The following is an 8277-nucleotide window of genomic DNA, read 5'->3' as shown; positions in this document are numbered from 1 at the left end:
GGAGGAAGTGGACCCCATCTGAAGCCGTTCAGAGTGCTAGGTCTGCTTTTCACTTCAGGGATGTGGTTGGCCAAGTCCAACATGGGAGAGCCGGTCTCGGGCTCGTCCCAAAGGCTCCTCAATGGCACAAGGCAACATCAGTGCAGAAGAGACGGCTCGTGGTGGAGGAGGTGAGGAGACAGGAGGAGGCAGAGCGACATGCCAGGGCTATCTCAAAGGGCCAAGCAGAACCAATGGACTAATCGGGAGAGCCAGGAAAAGAGCAGACTCAGCTGGCATGACATCTGGGAGATAGAGGGATCTCAGCTAAGTTTTGTCATCAGAGCCATTTATGACCTCCTACCAACACCTCAAAACCTGAACCAGTGGTGGGGAGAAGACCCCACTGATGCACCATCAATAACTCTCTCTGAGTCATAAAGGTGAGATATCGGCTTTTATTGACTGGAAGAAGGAACAAGCAGTGGTTGTCCACCATACTACATCCTGGAGACAGAGAGGCCGGGTTCAGACCTCAATCGCCTTTATACCGGGGTCTGTGGGAGGAGCCACAAGAGCAGTCAGCAGGGGTGTGTCCAGACAGGTATATGTAGTTCACCACACCCACTTGCTCTCTTTGTCAAGCACCTGGATCACTAAGGCACATTTTAACAGGATGCACCATGAGCCTCAGCCAGGGGTGGTATACTTGGTGGCATAACCAAGTTCTCAGACAGCTGACATAAATCTTGGAACAGAGGCAAACCACCGTAAACGCTCTCCCACAAACATCAGCAGGAAATATCCACATTACACGATTTGTACCAACAGGCCAACCTCCAGAGCACCAAGTAACATGAACGGATATAAGCATTCTGCAGGTTGCTCGGGACTGGAAAATGGACGCGGACTTGGAGAAAAAGCTTGTGTCTCCCCCGGACATTGCGGCTACAACACTGCAGCCAGACAGAGTCCTGTGGTCCACAACAGCCAAGCTGGCATATGTTATGGAATTGACAGTACCATGGGAAGATGGTGTTGAAGAAGCTTATGAGAGGAAAAAGACCAAGTACTCTGAACTAGCAACTGAAGCTGATCAAAATGGCTGGAAGACCAAGATTTTCCCTGTAGAAGTGGGATGCAGGGGATTCATGGCTACATCTACAACCAGTCTATTGAAGAAGATGGGGGTGAGGGGTGTCTCCCTCCAACAAGCAATCAAGTCCTTGTCAAATGCAGCAGAAGAAAGCAGTAATTGGATTTGGATTAAAAGGAAAGACAATAACTGGGCTGCAAGATGAAGACACGAGGGTACGGAACTGAGGGGGGTGTATCTGGGACATCAGGTAGCACCATTGAGTCCTCTGGAGACATTGTGGGCTTATCAATGAATCGTCAAAGAAGGAGGGTTCCCAGCTGATGACCCCAATGATGTAGCTACCCTCCTCGTCACCACTCCAAGCCTGCTGCCAACATTGAGAGTGCTGACTTTATCATAGGGATTGAAACATCAAGTCCTATTAGCTCTACTTATTCTACCTACTTTTTGCCATAAACCACTTTCAAAAGTAGCTTGTCTGCTAATCAGTAAGTATTATCTCGTAATCCTGGAAAGTGAAGCTTAACCTTAACATCTTCTTAACTGCCCCACTCTACCTCAGTCACAGATACTGCTGGAGTTTGCACTCACTGTGCCTGAAAGGAAAAGAAAAGGCTATTATTAGTCATCGATATCTGAAGGTCATAACATCACATAAATGAAATTGTGTTTCAGCTGCTATCTCAATCCGTGAGGGCAATGACCAGGCAAGTTATAAATGTTGTGTAAACACAGATTAGATTGCAGTCATTTATAGCTGCAATTGTTCATAATAAAAATAGTTTCAACAATTTTGTTTTGCAATATGTTCTCATTCTTAAGACATGATGCATAGAGAATGGAAGTAAAATGGGTTTCTTGCCCTTTTAGAGATATAATATTCCTCCAATCCTTGTTTATCATTCACTCCTTTGGTCTCATCATTAGACATATTAATTTCAACTTGCCAGGACTTCAGCTCCGAAACTTTCTCCCTAAAACTATCTGCCTCTCCAAAAGGGTCTCGGCCCGAAACGTTAACTGCTCGTTTCCACGGATGCTGCCCGAGCTGCTGAGTTCCTCCAGCTTGTTTGTACGTGCTGATTTGACCACAGTATCTGCAGTGTACTGCGTGCCTCTCTAAAACCTGTCTACTTTATAAAGTAGAACTGCAAATCTCTGTTGTCCACTTGTTGGGAAGTCCCAATAGTTTAACTTCTGACTCATCATGCGTATTTGAAACTCACCAGGACCCTGTTCGACAACCTTTTCATTCTCAGCAAAGTCTTGTTTTCAACACTTCTACATTCACCAAAGCCTGTTTACTGCACTCCTCAAAGTCACATCGGGATTTGGTTACACCATTCGAGTAAACACACATTGCTCATGGAAAACCGCTGTGCAAAAAAGAGGTGAATTAAAACTGGACGGGGTATTAATCAGAATAATATTCAAAGTCCTGACTCTATTGTATCAGTGTGAAAGAAAATGTGTTGTTAGAAATGTCCACACTTTGATGGTAGGCAGAGCACAGATGAACAGCGAAGCTTCCTTTCCCGTCAAGGTTTATTTATTGAGCTTCAGCATGGAACAGGCCCTTCCGGCCCCCCACACCACCCAGCAATGGTCCAATTTAACCCTGGCCTAATCACAGGACATTTTACAATGACCAATTAACCTACCAACCAGTACACCTTTGGACTATGGGAGGAAACCAAAGCACCCAGAGGAACCCAAGCAATCATGGGGAGAACGTACAAGCTCCTTACAGACAGCGCCAGGTTGCTAGCAGCATAAAGCGTTGTGCTAACCACTGCACACCATGTCTCCTTCAGATATGTTCAGGGGTTAGAATCTGAATGAGAAACAGACTAATAACTCCCTAGACTTTCTGTCAAGAACTCGCAGAGCATGTGAAGCTGACTGGAAATTAGATGGCATAACATTGTTTTTCTGCTCTATGAAATACAGTATTGATGTAAATCCAAAGAAAATCACATTAGTGACCACTTAGGGCTGGAATATGAAATTGGACCAAGCAACAGCAGCCAGGAGCCAAGTGTCTGATATTTCCCAGAGTCTGACCTACATCTAATGTCAATCAATCAACAGCCAGTGCATGCTTGAAAAACACGCACAAAATACTGGAGGAACTCAACAGTTCAGGCAGCATCTATGGAAAAGAATAAACAGTCAGCGTTTCACTTCAAAACCCTTCTTCAGGACTGGAAAGGAAGGGGGAAGGCGCCATAATGAAAAGGTGTGGGGAGGAGAAGGAGGCTAGCTGGAAAGTGATCGGTGAAGCCAGATGGGTGGGAAAGACAAAGATGGTGCAATATAGGAGAAAGGGAAGGAGGAGGGGTACCAGGAGGAAGTGATAAGCAGGTGGGAAGAAGTAAGAGGCCAGCTTGGGAAATAGAAGAAGAGGGAAGGGGGAAGGAAAAAAATTACCAGAAGGGGAAATTAATGTTTATGCCATAAATTTCAAGGCTTACCTAGCTGTAATATGAGGTTGCACATGTTTGAATCCTTCCTAACACATCTTGGAGTTCCTGGGTTCAGAAAGTCAGAAAAAACAAGGAGAAAGCAAAATGTCTGAGAGGCCATCATTCACTTTGTGACTCACTGGTCTGCTCTCCTGTCTCCGGCTACCATTCCCCATCCTACACCAGCTTCTCAAGTAACCAGAGAAGATGCACTCCTTCCCTTCCCACCACCTAGAGACAACCACAGTCTTTCCAAATAGGAGAGTGATTCACTTGTACTTCTTCTAATCTAGCATGCTTAATTTGATGTACATGATGTGGTCTCCTTCTCATTGAAGAAGCCAAATGCAGATTGGGTGGTCACCACTGAGGACCATCTCTTAGTCCATGAGGGTGAACCAGAGCATCCTGTTGCCTACCACTTTAGTTCACCATTCAGCTCCTGTCATTCCTGTCCTTCCGTGGGCTCCTTATCATTTATAATGAGATTCAACATGGGCTTCATGTGGCAGACTACAGGACTCAACACTGCATTCTACAACATCCTTCTTTCTGTTTGTATTAGGATCACCCATGTGGATTATTATTTCTCTAACTCCCTTTTTAATCCTACTCAACATATCCCAGTAGGCCAAGCTACACATCATCACTTAGACCTCTCAACATGATCAACACCGCACATAGACAAAGGAGCTCAACTGCCCTTCCAATGGCAGTTCAACATTCCACCCTACTGCAGGCATTCCTTTTGGTTACCCATTATCTTCTCTCTCTTTATCTCAGTCTTCGACCTGAAACGTTAGCTGGTTTCTCTTCCCACAGATGCTGTTTGACTGGCTGAACAACTCTGTTTTAGCTTCAAAATCTGAAATAGCCTTGCAAACTTTATATCAGATGTTAGGATTGAACTTATAGAAAATGGAGTTAAAATTTATTGAACTGTGCCAAAGTCTTAGACACATATACAGCATATAGCTAGGGTGCCTAAGACTTTTGCACAATACTATAGTAATTTTATGTATTGCACTGTACTACTGTGCAATAAAGAACAAATTTCATGGCATATGTCAGAGATGATAAACTTGATACTGATATGGGTCTCTATTGTGGACAGAGTGGGACAGGGGCAGGGAGAGGGGAATCATGGTTGGGAAAAGGGGAAGGGACGGGGGAGGGAGTAGGAAGCACCGGGGAGAGATTCTGTAATGATCAATGAGCTAATTGTTTGAAATCAAATGACCTTGCCTGGTGTCTCAGGGCTGATCACCAGATTTACAAACCTGCTCTCTGCATCATGTTGACAAATACAGTACTTTGCAAATGTCTTAGGCATCCCAGCTATATTTTTATGTGTCTAGGACTTATATACATTACTGTAGCTAAAGTAATACACTGCTTTTTAAACAGTAAATAGAATTTGTATCACCTAATTACGTCGAGCAAACTGCTATCTCTTGCCATTTGGCTAAATGAGAAATTATGCACAGTTGAAAAGGGAATTTAATGAATCTGTACACACAGCAGGTATCGCCAATGACTCATTCAAAGCATGGAAAACTACAAACTACCTGTTCTTAATTTGCAAGATGTGCTAATGCAAACAATACATTCTGCTTGGTATCTGATTGTAGGAAATTCTTTTTTGTCCATAGATCATTCAGGGTTTGCTGGGGTCTTTGGGCTAAATCACTGACCAAGGATCTCCTGAAGAGCACTGAAGATAGGTTTCAGCTTTCTTAAAGAGGACAGATGAAGTGGATTTAATTTTGTCCTTTGGGTGGGATCAGGGGGCAAACATGAATGAAAAGTGGGACTATGGAATGGGTTTGCAGGAACTTGATGGGTAAGTTATCACCTTTCAACCATCAGGCTTCTGATGCAAAATGGATAACTTCTCTCACCTCAACTCTGAACTGATTCCACAACCTATGGACTCACCTTCAAGGGCTCTACAACTCATGTTCTTAGCACTATTTATGTTTTTATTTGCACCGTTTGTCTTCTTTTTGCACATTGGGTGTTTGTCCATCTTTGTTTTGTGTAATTCTTCATTGATTCTATTGAACTTCTCTGTTCTACTGTGAATGCCCGTGAGAAAATGAATCTCAGTGTTGTATATGGTGACATGTACATACTTTGATAATTAACTTTGAAAGGCCTGTTTCTATGGTGTATAACTCTATGACACATTGATGTCACAAATTTAAACAAGATTGTGACACATACCAAACAAAAATATTCTAATTGTATTGTTGTTGTTCCTTTCCATGCCCTGTGACACATCAGGTGGCAACCTTGCCATTTCTTTTTGTCTGTTTTTTACAAGGCTGAGTTTCTACCTCAATACTCAACCCAGCATTGATGGAAAGTGTGCAGGGAGCTGGCCAGATTCGAACCCAAGGCAGTCTCCTGGAAGCCCGGTGCGGATGACACTACATCACAGGCTGGCTAATTGTATTGATTTGGTTTATATTGCTTCTAACCTGGAACAAATGATTAATAACTAAACTTTTAGTAAGTACAGCAAAGTTCATTTTAAATTATGCACAACTAAACGTCTTCAGTGTGTTTAAATCACTTGTAGATTCATCAATGTCTCAGAAACCTTTATAAACCCTTGATCTTTCAACCATTACTCAGCAACTTAAAGACACTCCATCAAAGATTGTTTATCTCATTTATTATTCCAATCAGACAAATATCAATCAGATACTTGGGTTTTATAATTGCAATAGTTAGGCTTTGAAAATCATTAAGGCAGTTATAAATATTATTATCTATTCTTGAATATAGAGGCTTTGGCACTGATTGGAGAGTAGCAGAGGAATCATAATGTGTGATCATAGTGTCTTAGCTGACAGTGCTCTATCTAGTGGCTTCCTCAGTTTGTATAAATACATCTCACCTTTACACTTTGCTCTGAGCAGCAATACGGTACTCCAGAAGCATGTCATTTCAGCTTGCTTCCTTAAAGAATTCTTATTAAAGAGTACAGAAATTCTGAAAAGAGTTCCAGAGTTGTGAAGTGCTCACTATGTCAAAACTGTCCCTTCCCTACTAATCTCATTTACTAGCACTTGGCCTGCAGTTGATTATGCCTCGATGATTCAAATGTTCTAAACATTAATGGTGTGAGATACCTGCCTCCACCACACTCTCTGTGCTGAAGATGGCAAGCATCCTCAGCGTGAAGGAAAGCATTCCACTGGTCCCGTCCAACCCTTACAGAACTCACCTTGTCTAAAACCAATGCCCAGTAGTCTTACACATCTCCATTATGGAGCTCTCTCTCTCTCGCTCTCTCACCTATCCTATCCAATCTGATGCACTCCATTGGTTTTAAAACGTTGAATCTTTCTCATTTATTCTGACCACAAGTACATCATGAACCTGAGATAGTCGACTGATATCATGATTTTCAAACTGTTGGAAAATAAATTCAGCAAGAATAGACCCTGAAGGGACTATGCAAGAAGTAAGCGCTAAAAAGAAAGGTAGGATTGCAGATTCTCGATCCCAACTCAAATATTTATGAAGCAATGCCTCAGAAAGGTGGCATCCATCATTAAGGACCTGCATCACCCAGGTCATGCCCTGTTCTCATTGCTACAGGAAACTGAAGGCACACACTCAACAATTCAGGAACAGCTTTCTCCCCTCAGCCATCCAATTTCTGAATGGACATTGAACCCATGAACAGAACCTCACTACTTTTTTAATTTTTATTTTTGCACTAATTTAGTTTAACTATTTAATATATTGTAACCCTCTCACTGGGGCTCGTATACAAACTAGGCTTATCAGCTAACTCTGCTAACTGCCACATTATTCAGTGGTGAGAAGGTCACTTTTCTAAACAATATACCTCTAGGGTTGCTATGATTTCAGGTTCAACCAAACAGGAATGTTGTGATGTTCTGATTAAAGCCAATCTCAAGCGCACAGAGCAGCATCAATGATAAATGTGTCAAATACCAGCTGTAAAAGGATCTTTAAAGCAAAGAATCTTGAGAAACTGAGTCAAGTATGGCTCTAGTATGAACACCTTCAATCTGTATGGATACATCAGAGCTTGGTCCCACTAAACTTTCAGGAATACTGTTTTGCACTTCAGTATTTCCTTTGAAGCACTGATTGGAATGTATCCTCTCCGAGACACCAGCCCATTCCTTAACTGGGTCCCTCCATAGTTTTCAGAATCAGAATCAGGTTTATTATCACTGGCATGTGCCGTGAAATTGGTTAACTTAGCAGCAGCAGTTCAATGCAATACATAATCTAGTGGAGAGAGAACTAATAAATAAATAAATAAATGGCAGAGGGGAAGAAGCCGTTTCTGAATCGCTGAGTGTGTGCCTTCAGGCTTCTGTATCTCCTACCTGTTTAACAGTGAGAAAACGGCATGCCCTGGGTGCTGGAGATCCTTAATAATGGACGCTGCCTTTCTGAGACATCACTCATTGAAGATGTCCTGAGTACTTTGTAGGCTAGTACCTAAGATGGAGCTGACTAGATTTACAACCCTCTGCAGCTTCTTTCGGTCCTGTGCAGTAGCCTCTCCATACCAGACAGTGATGCGGCCTGTCAGACTGCTCTCCACGGTACAACTATAGAAGTTTTTGAGTGTATTGTTTTTCTTTGACAAACTGTTGGCTTACCTTTTTGAAGATTTTCCTCTCTTTCACAGTCTCGCTAGAAATATCCACCTTCTCCAGAAAATACTGGTCACCTCTT

The sequence above is a fragment of the Hypanus sabinus genome, chromosome 2, assembly GCF_030144855.1.
Source record: "Hypanus sabinus isolate sHypSab1 chromosome 2, sHypSab1.hap1, whole genome shotgun sequence".
In the NCBI taxonomy this organism is placed as follows: domain Eukaryota; kingdom Metazoa; phylum Chordata; class Chondrichthyes; order Myliobatiformes; family Dasyatidae; genus Hypanus; species Hypanus sabinus.
Note: the sequence above shows the minus strand (reverse complement) of the source record.